Source organism: Ursus maritimus, unplaced genomic scaffold, assembly GCF_017311325.1.
Source record: "Ursus maritimus isolate PB19 unplaced genomic scaffold, ASM1731132v1 scaffold_1, whole genome shotgun sequence".
Taxonomy (NCBI): Eukaryota; Metazoa; Chordata; class Mammalia; order Carnivora; family Ursidae; genus Ursus; species Ursus maritimus.
The window spans coordinates 50,545,490-50,557,556 of NW_024423343.1; the positions used below are offsets into that span (position 1 = coordinate 50,545,490).

The window sequence follows — 12,067 nt, forward strand, 5'->3', positions numbered from 1 at the left end:
CTGTTATCCATGACCCAGGCAACCACAATGTTACCAATTTCCTGTATTGTCTTTTACAAATGCCCCAAAGAAAAGACTTTTCACAGCGGTGAATCTCCTAGTTAGATCAGATAAGGATGACCTTGCAAGAGAACCACTGAATAGGTCAACCAATGACAGTTCTCGGGGAATGGGGGGAATGGGACTTTGAAGGAGCTTCAACTGTGTTCTGCTCCTTCCAGTGGCTGCCAGACTGCTGGGTTTCACTGTGATTATGGGCTGTTAATTTTCAAGGCTACCACTGAGCCAGGGAGTGAAGATAAGAACATTGCAAGTTAAAACGCCACAAACTCTCTGCTCTTACCGTGATTCCAATCTTTTTCTTGAATGAACTCTTCGTGAAGTGCTGAAATCCTTTAGTTAATTTCCAAAGTTATGCAAAAGTTGATTTGATCATTTCCCCCCCCCCCCAGCTTTCTCATTGCTTTTATGGAGGAGAACATTTTCAGAGGTTCTTGCTTTTCCACCTTGCTGATGTCACCTCAGGAGACAGCTTTTGAAGAGAAGAGCTAAAAGAAATAAGGGATAATGAAGGGTATGGGAAGAGAAAAATACAACGAAGATAAAACTGGAAAATTCCAAGCAGCCGGTAGTTGCATGAATGTCACTTCTCTTTACAAAAAGTTATAATTACTTCTTAATCCCAAGGCCTAGGAGGATTTCAAGGCCTGAATATTCTTACCCTATGTTAAGCTTGCAACTCTGCAGTTCTCTATCTCTGAGTGTAGCCACCCTTCCAGTTAGGTAGGTCTCTGTCTCCACCTCCCTGCTCCCACCTGGTATCCACACCCACGCTGCAGTTGATTGCTTCAGTGTAAGGCACTAGCTCGACTATATGCTGGTGCTGTCACTGCTCTCAAGTGGAGGAAAATATGGGTCTAAGGGATTGTCTGTGACAGTGCCAAAGCAGAGACTGATGATTGTCCCAGCCACATCTGGGTTGCTGATTTCTAGCCTAAAGACATTTTTCTTCCTATAGGGACAAAATAAAAGTATTTTTTCCCCGCTTTGTTCAGACTATTAGAGTGACCATTTGATTCAAAGCCAGAACAGACAAGTGGAGCAAGGCTAATCTAACCCCAATGCCCCACTGATGAGTGAAGCCAGTGGCAAGAGAAAGTTGTGACCAGCAATAGCATTATGGAATTTAGACCCCATCCACAGGAATAAGAAGCCAATGAGAAAGTGCATATTTAAGAACTGAAAGAAAGGATAGGTTTGAAGGGAAAAGAGCAAAGTTAAATGCAGTTTGGTAGTTTCTGGGTCATTGAATTTGAGCTCGGTGCCAAGCGTACACCAAAAGACTTACTAGTTGCCTGGTTCATATGGTAATTGGTTATAGTTTTGTTCAAGTTGATAGTTTTACAAAACAGGATATATTAACTCATGTTATGTGGGCTAATTTAGTTGTTTCTGAGTCTTTAGTTAAAAAAGAAATTATCCCCTTTATAAGAAAGCGGAAATACCAAAACCTGAATGTCTTCAACTGACTGCTGCAATTTTACTACCCAATCAATAATTCCTATTGCATTGGGTTTGCTTAAGAACCATCAATCCACATTCTATCATATTGAGCCTCAATCTCAATCATTTAGACACTGTAGGGGAACTACATTTAAATGGTCCTCATAGAGGGATTTTTCCTACTTCTTTTGAAAGGTGGGTAAATATTCAATTGATACCTAACAGAGAGTCTGATTTTATTGCAGAAATAAAACATTTATACGTACACATTCTGAATCTATGCTAGAAAATACTAATCACTCAGTCAGTACTGCAACTCAAGATTATATAAACAATGTTTTCTTTGAAAAATACTAAAAAAATATCAAACTCTCCAAATGGATGGAAACAAATTTCTGCTTTTAAACTTTCTTGGAAAATACACTTTAAAGGAAGTATAAAAATTTGAACTGTACATTATCAAAGAAAATGAACTACACAGTAATTTTACAATAGACAGAATTTATTAAGAAGCTAAAATCTAGGGGCGCCTGGGTGGCACAGCGCTTAAGTGTCTGCCTTCGGCTCAGGGCGTGATCCCGGCGTTATGGGATCGAGCCCCACATCAGGCTCCTCTGCTATGAGCCTGCTTCGTCCTCTCCCACTCCCCCTGCTTGTGTTCCCTCTCTCATTGGCTGTCTCTATCTCTGTCAAATAAATAAATAAAATCTTAAAAAAAAAAAAAAGCTAAAATCTTGTAGCAACTTCTAAAAACGATAGGATAAAGATTTATCAGTTTTTGTGTTGTGTTTTTGACATGATATTAGGTCTTGTTTTTCACTACCAGGCAAATATTGTAAATGCATTTTTTGTCTGTTCCCTTGAAAAACAGAAAATTGTTGGAGGCAATACATTAATTGTATTTTTTCTTGTGTCTGATTAATCTTGCATACTCAAAAAGGGAAACAGTTGGGATTGCTCTTTATGCTAAATTGATAATAACTTTAAATTAATTACTGGTGTTGTTTGAACATAGATTTTAATCTCTTGATTGAAAAAGACATTAAAACAGATCTTCAGCCATCTAATGACAGGAAACCAATTATCAGAGTGGATCACAGCATCAGAGATAACCTAGGAAATTCTTAACACAATCAACGAGGAAGGTTATTTTTGAGGAAATATCTTGGAGGTATCTTTTTCTCAATTACCATCAATAATTTAAGCCACTTCTAAATGCAAATATGGTCACTTTTCATAAATTTGTTGCAGTTCAAAAATTATCCAGAATGGAAATAGTCATTGTCTCTCCTGACTCCTGAAAAATGTCACAAACAGCTGGAAACTAGGTGGGAATGCAACACTACCAATTAAAGTAACGAAGCAAGATTTTAAAACAAATTGTTTTGTATAGAAGACATTATTTTTCCACATAATTGATAACTCTAACATTATCTGCTATATATTCAAAGTGAGCAGAAAGACAAATGTTTCCTCAGAGAACACCCAGCCCAAGTATCAGTGGATTATTTCCTATGTGACATCCCCAGAGGCAATTCTGAGCTGAGTGCACAAGTGCCTGTGGAGCTCACCAAAAGGCCAGATGTTGCTACTAGAATGTTCCAAGGCTTGGCATCTGGGCCTTGGCAAGCCCCAGAGATAGCCTTGGGTTTTGTGCCTTTTGCTAAAGTAGAAAATGAAAGAAAGTTCCCCAGTAGAGACTCTAAATGATTTTGAAGAAATATACAGGAATGAAAAGTAATTCAAAGTAACACTAGCTTTTAGTAAATTATTGGTTTGTCTATACCACGTAAATATACAGGGAGAATGTCAAAATAGTTTCAAGGCTGGGAAAATCATTTTCATTGACTTTCACTGTGTTCCACAATAATTGAATCAATCACTTAAATTAGTTTCCGGTAACTGAGAATGCACATTTTTCATTAGTGAAGAGCAATAACAGAAGGAAGATAGCCATAATCTTAGTCTCAGACTTCAGGTAGTTTTAGAGTATTTTGAATTATTTTTCATCCCATTTCTATTTAAGATTTGAAATGTAGAAGTGATAATATAGATGGTGGTATATAAAATATGAATTGTTTAATGAATCTCATTTTGTCAAGGAATTTTTTGGGAGGGCTACAAATAATAGATTTATGCGTAGCTTCTGAGAAATAGCATGGTAGTAACAAGAACCTTGAAATTCATACATTTGACTTTGTAATTCCTCAACTCTTAGGAATTTGCCCTAAGTTAATTAGATATAGACAAAAATTTATTTGTAAGTATGCTCACTGTGAAGGTAAATAGCTAAATACTAATACAAATATCCAAAAATAGGGAAGGTTACATACAATAGAGTATTCTGTACCATTAAAATCATTTTAAAGACTGTTTATTGGCATAGGAAATGCTCATGCTATGTTAAGAGCAGGAGATAAACTATATAGACAATAGAATCTCAATTGGAAAAAATCAGGTGTATACTGACTAAAGACTAGAAAAAACAAATACAAACTATTAGCATTGTTATGTCTGCATGGTGGGTAATGGTAATTTTTTATTTTCCTTTTCATTAGTTAGCATTGTTTATCTTATAAAGATCATACAATAACCATTTAAAAATATTATGCAAATAAAATTAAAACAATGTGCTTAATTATTGCATTAGCATAATGTGCATGGTTTGAAAAGGCTGCAAATCAACCACAACTTCTTTAAACATGAAACACGGAAAATTCTCTAGGTGCTTTTGCTTCCACCCAAGTGTGGGGATACCTGCTTTGTCTTTCCTGAGGATACAGTAACAAATCCAAAAGGAAACCTGAAACTATTACTCTGATAGAAAACTAGATGTGAAAAAGAAAAGAAAAATCCATTCTTAAACTAAAATAACATTTCAGGAATACATTGAACAGTGCTGCATTAAGAAACGATTTCAAAAAAGTAAACAATTTTAGGATGAGAAGTATCCTTTTGTTATAAAATTGGTTCATCTCAATTTGTTCCAAATGTTAAGTCACTTATAGTGTTTTTCCCAAGATACCTACCCTGACCCATTTCTACTACACTTAACGCTGCATATAAGTTGCAACATTCTTGATGGGCTTTTTTTTTTAGTTAGAAATTTTCAGTATTGTTTATTTCGTATAACCAATTTATTTATCTCTAGTGCCTCTTAATATGCAACATTATATCAATGTATTAGATGATATATATTTCCAAACATACCTGGAATTTGAATACTCTAAGTATTTAATACCAATATTGATGTTTTCAGACAAATCTCATGTTTAATCACAAACATAAAACTCTTCTGCTTCTAATACCTCCTGGCAGCTAGCTTAGTATTTTACTTACTTGGGGTTTAATTTTCACTGAACAGATTTTTTTTTTAATTCCAAAAAAAATCAACGTAATCTATGTTAGATGCTCATTTAGCAATATTTCTGAGAGGTGGGGCTGACTTTCAACGGTGGCATCAAGAGAACAATACATTAAACCAGATTCCCTCTCTTTCTGAGGATGGCAGTGTGAGCTCAGCTGGCCCCCAGTCCTCAGCCCAGCCCTCGGCAGAAGCAGTGAATTCAACCATAGCTACAGCAGAGTCTGATCATTCTCCTGATGAAATTACACTGATCTAATTTGCACGCTGTGAAGACATTTGGCACTGGCTGGATCTGAGCCTTGACATCTTCATTGGAACTAAAAGTACACTAAGAACTGACATTACATTTCACATTCTCTTCTGCCAGGTTGTGGCATTTCGTCCTCTTTAAAGGCATTATTTCAAGAACATTTAATTTGGCTTTGATACGCCTGCCATTTTGCTGGGTGGAACATACTGCGCCAGCAAAGCTCAGCTGTAATAAAGTTTGGCACCAATAGCCCACCATATACCTGCACCATCCTGTGCAATTTAATTGGCATTCAGCGGGTTGATAAATGGATTGGCTTAATGAGACAATATACTTGACATATGCAGGACTCTCCTGAGGAATAGGATTCATTTTTTCACTTCACACATCAACATGTTACAGATACCAACACAGTCACCTCTAGCAGTTGTGCCGTAGCCAATGTATGCCATCCCCCAGGCTGACCAATAGCACGGTTATCTTCCAACCAGCTCACGCCTTTCTCCCTCAGCACCAAGCAAAGCATGGCTTTTAAATGTCATTGTATTTTGTATTTTCCCAGACACAAGGAAGAAGATAGCCCCCATGCCTTATTTGCATAAATCTGTATTTTCCTAGGAGACCGAACAGCCTTGTGGCCTAAACAGATTAGTTTTACCTGCTGTAAACCCCTGAAGGTACTAGAAAATACAAGTAATAATGAATTCTAGGTATAACGACTGACATGCAATTATGTATAGGAGCGAGTAGGTGCCATTCTAGCTGCAGAAATTCTGGTTTCAGGAATGAATGAATTAAAACAACAAAGACACACCATTTTTCACTCCTCAGATTAGCAAAGATTAAAAAGAACCATAATGCTGAGTGTTGGCAGGGGAGTGAGGAAACAAGTGTGCCATGCTCTGCTGGTGGGATTCTAAATTAATACAACTTTTCTGGAAGGCAAATGGCAATATGTATCAAAAGCCTTAAAAATGGGCAAAACCTCTTACCAGTCACTTCTACTTCTGAAAATAGATCCCAAAGAAATAAAGAAATGCTTAAGGTGAATGTTCAATGATGGTCATCACATTGATTGTAATAGGAAAAATTTTAGAACATCTAGATGTCTTTAAAAAAAGGAGACTGCCTAAATAAAATATGGAATACCTACATTCTAGAACACTATACAGCCATTAAAATGATGTAATAGAAATACTGGTCATGAAAAAAAAATGTTCTTGGTGTCTTTTATGCCAAAACCATATTACAAAGCACTAGTTTATTATTAGTCAACCTTTTTGAGAACAATTTATATATAAATGTATCTATATATTCACACACGAAAAAGTCAAGGATCAAAATAGTAATAAGGCTTGTTTCTGGAGGTGGAATTAATCAGAGGTTTGTTTTTCTTGATGCTTATTTTTAAATAAATAATTTACTTAAATGATTTTAATTAAGATGGCATTTTAAACTTCTCAAGGAATTTCTTTCTGACAACACTGTGGTATTAGGAAACTCTTTGACTGTATTGTAAGTCAAATCATGCCCACTTAATTCAATTCTTCTTACAGTTTCAGGTCTTTTAATATTCCGTTGAATAGCTGTCCAGGTAGATAGATAATCCATCTTAGACAAATGAAGTTTCTTTCTACTCCCAGCTTCCTGGGATTTCTCATTTTGCTAGTAACAGCTTAGTAAAAGAAAGCAGCAGATTTTTAGAATGCAGTTGACATTCAAAAGACTTCTGGAGTTTACAGCTTCTAGCTACAATCCTTATTAAATGGAAACTGCTTGGACTAATTTTTTGTTTTTACAATGCGGATGATTTTATTTTTTCAAAGATTTTTATTTATTTGAGACAGAGAAAGAAAGAGAAGGCATGAGCAGGGGGGAGGGGCAGAGGGAGAGGGAGAAGCAGACTGCCTGCTGAGCAGGGAGCCTGACAGGAGGTGTGAGCCCAGGACCCCGGGATCATGACCTGAGCTGAAAGCTTAACAGACTGAGCCACCCAGGTGCCCCTGCTGATGAATTTTTAAAAAGACAGAAAAAGATAGAAAATAAGAATCCAGACCTGAAAAGGTTATTTATTTAGATTTGCTAAGGCCCCGTGGGAACCGTATTGTGCCTGGCAGTAGGGAAGACAGGGTACCTGCCTTCAAGTCTGCCCAGGCAAATAGAAAAGGAAAGATAATTGGGATGGAATGAAAGTGCTTGAAGAGGGAGAGCAGCTTCGGGGAGCCAAAGTGCTTCGTAATGACCGACGGGAGGGCTCGGTTAGCGTTCGGACCCGGGCAGGCGGAGGCGCCATGTGAACAGCGTCCAGGGCAGCTGCACCGCTGGCAGCCTCGCCGTCCTCCGCGCGCCCGCGCTACCTGCCCCTGGCTTCCCTCCTGCCTCGGAGCTGGGGGGGACGCCCACGAGCCGCTGCTCCTCATTTCAACTGGGTGCCAGTTTGATGCTCTCCATTCTGCTCCAAAGGAAGTTCCAACATGCAAATAAGCCCAAGGAAATGAAAAAATGAAACGGTGTGTGACAGTTTCTAATTACTGCATAAAAACAGCATATGGAAACTTCATTGTCCATTTCATCGCCCAACATGTATCATCAAGTCAGACTTCTTTTACTCGAATCACTCTCTTGAGCATTCAGACCTAGTTTACTTCAATAAGAAGGTTTTTTTGCTTTTTAAAAAATTTCTGAGGGGGACAGTAGTTTGTTCTTGTTGTATTATTATTTTTTTTTAATTTTAAACATCTTAATTATTGGGAGGTTTTTAGAACCTAATCTATTTTCTATTTGAGTTCTCTCATATTCTAGTTAGTTAATTCTGTTCCCTAGGGTTACTCACAACCTGGATTGAAGTTGTCCATTCTTCAAAAGTTTAAATTAACTATCCCTAAGTACCTTTTATAAATGCTTGAATGGGTCCCTAATCACTTATTAGGGGAGGCAGGAGGACTGATTCGGCACTTGTAGTCCGCTTCGTTGTTCTAAAGGCATACAAATGGGAGGTCAGAAAAGAAAAATCAGGCAGACACTGGTGACTTAAAAACTAACCATAAGGCAAATGAACAAAACAAAAGTTAGCAAAAACAACGTGCTGAGGTAGAAAGACTGGAAGGGGGATCAAGGGATACGGAGTCTGTGCCCTGCTTTGTCACAACCATACTTGAGTGATCCAGCAAGTTCTTTACTTCCTGATCTGCCTTAAAATAGGATTTAGGCTACACGATTTCTAAGATTCGTTTCCTCTTTTCTGCATTCTCAGACTATATAGAATGATTTATGTACTATGTGTTTTCTATATGGGACAAGACACTGCTCACCAAAGGTTGCTTGCAAATATTTAAATGCTGACCTTGGAGTAAAGTTGAAAAGTTGAGGCAAGACCAAAGAAGCAAGGCATATATCAAGTGCCCATTTGCTAAAAGCAAAACCTTCCAGTTTCTCCTCTCATCCCCGCTGGCCACAGAAGCAGAGTCGGTTAATGAATCAGAAAAAAGCTGGTTACCAGATGTCCTGGCTTATTAACACGCACATCGCATTCTGTAATGGCATTCAAGAGCAAGCTGTGTGGAACTGAGAGATGGCAAAGGGAAGGTTCTCCTCTCAGATGAGCTTCAAAATGTGGGTGTGTTCTGATAAATTTCAGGAATGGTTGCTGCACAAGTTCATTTCAGCCATTGTCAGGCATTTTAACTCGCGGGAGCTTGCCTGGCTTACAACAGCTTCTTCTCCAAGGTCAAAGGGTAGCATGCTTCTCTCAGACCTTCCTCCTTCCTCTAATCTGTACAGAATTGCTGACATGATCTCTTACATGTGGAAAGGAAGACATCGATAATAAACTTAGCAATGTAAAGGAAAAGCCAATTCTGTTTGCTTGGTTTCCACCACAGCTAATTTTAAAGCCACCCATTGTTCAGCTCGGCAGTCTAATTTTATGTTAATATCCTGAAAGTTGTCAAATCTTGGCAAAACCTATGCATAAATTACACAGAAAGTAGCTCACAGGAGGGGGAAAAGTAATGACTGTCATGGTTAGCCAAGCCCATTAATAGTCTGACAAGCAATAACCCAGGAGCTCTGGTCAACTGCTGCAGACATCTGTGAAACTTTTGCAATTAATATCATTTTTTTTCCTTTTTTTGTTTGTTGTTGTTGGAAGAGGTATCAGCTGTGAAATAGCACGCAACCGACTGATCATTATCAGCTCTGCCGGTAAGAGTTGGGTTTATCATCTTTCTTGGTTGACCATTGCCCCGCTTTTCACAAAAAAGCCACTTTTTTTTTTAAAGTAATACAGTGTTTTCCAGCACAAAGACTGATAGCCTCTAGAAAACAGTTGCCAATGGTGTGTGGCTACTCAAACAATAAAAAAATCAGATGCTTCGATCTCTAATTCATTACTGATTTTTCCCCCCCTGTGAGGTTGGAAAGAAAGAGAGATGGAGAGGCTTAAAATCTCTCTTCAAAGCTGCACCCTAAGTCCTTGGCTTGCTGGTAGATCGTCTTACTGTGCCTTCTCCTATCTCTTCTCACGTCATGCCAGCACACCTTTCCTGTAGATAAGGGCTTCAGGGTAAAATAAATGTATCTACCTGACTGATGGTTAAACATTTCAAATGCCACTCTTATATATTATATATGTGTGTGTATATATGTACACACACATACACACTATTGCTCATTTGCCCAGAGAATATTGCTGGTAGAATTAGTTGAGTTTCCAGTCATGCCTGTAAAGACTTCTCAGTCTTTCCCCAGAGCTGTTCTTGTTGATGCATGTGGCATAGCACCTGGCACTGAGTGGACACTCAAAAATATTTGTTGAATGAATGGGTAGATGGATGGATGGATGTTAGCTGGGCATTTTCCCATTTATGATCATGGTATTGTAGCCTCATTTGTTGATTTTATGCAGAAATTTCTTGCTACTAAAAATCATTTCTTGTGTGTAGGATTTTCTCAGAATGCCGACAGAAGACTTGCTATTATTAAAGCTTATAAGCAATCTGAAATGTCTGCCTTACAAAATCACATGATACCCAAACTCTTTCTGAGCCCCTGCTTTGTGCCAGGACCCATGCTTGGAGGTGGGTATAAAAAGATGAATAAAACAGGTTTTGCTATCATAGAGCTCACAGAAGGTTCAGAGGCAGCCACATAGTAAGGTGATTCCACACGGAACATGGCACATGTCATAACATAGGTTTCTGTACTATAGGTCTCAACAGACTTCAAGGAACAGCACACTCTGCCAGGTACCGCAGGGAAAGCTATCACGGTAAAGAGACATTTGGACTGAATCTCATTAAAAAAAGAAAAGAATGACAGAGAGAGTGAGGAAAGGCTTTTGAGGCTCAAGGTCTGCATGTCAAGACACAGAGTCATAAAAGGGCATAGAATTTTAGAGAATAGTGAGATGGTCAGTGCTTAGAAGCAGAGGGCATGGGAGGATGTAGCAGGAGATGAGGCTGGAAAGGAATTGAGGTAGGATAAGAAATGGCCTTGGTACCACCCTAGTGACTGCAGTGTATCCTGCAGGCAATGGGAGATGAATGGAAGGAAGTCTTAACCAGAGAATCAACTCTGTAGGTCTTGCCTATGATGGCCAGTAGTAGCCGGGAGGGATGTGAGGGGGGAGGAAAAAGGGACTGCAGAATCACGACAGGGAGGCCAGCGAGAAAGTCATTTCAATAGCCTCGTAGAGAGATGATAAGAAAGGAGAAGAAGCAACAGATTTTGAAGACATGTCTGCAGCAGAACCGTCAAGATTGGGTGATTGATTGCATGTGGGGGTAAAAGAGCTATGATAGAGGATGACTGCTAGCTTTGTGTAAATAGCGACCCGTTTAATTAAGACAGGGACGCAGAAAGCAGCTGCCTGGGGTAGATGTAGGAGTGAGGAAACCGCAAGGATATAAGGGAAGACAGCATGTAAATTTTCTGGAAATCAGTCTTTGGAAAATAATGAGTAGCCCTACACTGAAACCATTTCCAACTACCACTGATAAAGCCAACAAATCATACGAGAACACAATAAAATTTAACAGATGCTAATCAAAGGCAAATGCCATTGGAAAGACCTTAAGGAATAATCAGGAGGAAAAACAACTAAAATATACAAATAATAATTAGTCCTTTGAACTTACATAAAAAGAGCTCATTCACAGGAAGCTGTTTCTAGCCTCTGAGCTTTCTGAACTGACTACTGAATGCATGCTCAATCGGACCTATTTCTTCTTCCTTCCCTAAATATTGTAGCAACATTTACCAAATGAAAATGATATTCATAAAACCTAAACCCCCTAACGGTCACAATGTTCAATTTGGCAACACATGTGGATTCCTCTCCAGCCTTGTCAGAACAGAACAGATTCTGGACGAATCAAGAAAGAAGAAAGTATTGGAGCAATCACATAAATGAATGCCAGTTGTCTGAAAAACACGTCTGCTGTCATCTTGGGACACATCATTTTTAGAAACAATGACCCATTTGGCAGCCTCACACATGTTCCCATCTCTTGAAGCTTTCCAACATTCCAGGCCTTACTTTATTTAGGTTTGAGATTTTCTTGATTATAAATCTTTGGTGAAGCAAGTGTAGAATCTTAATTCCATTCAGTATTACTCATTCCATTCACACTATTTTTTTTTTTTTCTCATTGTGTTACCGACCCTTGTTTTACTGCCTCAGAGACCTTGTCTGGGCACCTCATATCAAATGGCAGCAGTCTGGAATGTCTCATTATTTCACTGTTGAACTTGCACAGCTGTCCTAGATGGTCTGTTTAGTAGTGCTGGTCCTCTGGCTTTCGAAAACAGCCTTTGTACATGGCTTCCCTGATTAGAAAAAGGTACATTTTGACTCAATCAACATCTGAAGGGCCCTGAGTTAGTACTGTTCAAATTATGAAGTTTCACTTTTTCATGTTTTTATTGAATTTTTATTGATTACACAG

The 12,067-nt window shown here is 38.6% G+C and overlaps 1 long non-coding RNA gene across 1 annotated transcript in view; it reads right to left on the reverse strand.

Moving 5' to 3' along the window:
* Positions 1-12,067, reverse strand: part of LOC103659635 — a 72,636-nt gene that overhangs the window by 41,702 nt on the left and 18,867 nt on the right. Inside the window, exon 2 of the long non-coding RNA XR_567566.2 lies at positions 344-548. This is a non-coding gene — a long non-coding RNA (uncharacterized LOC103659635). The remainder of the gene's footprint in view (positions 1-343; positions 549-12,067) is intronic.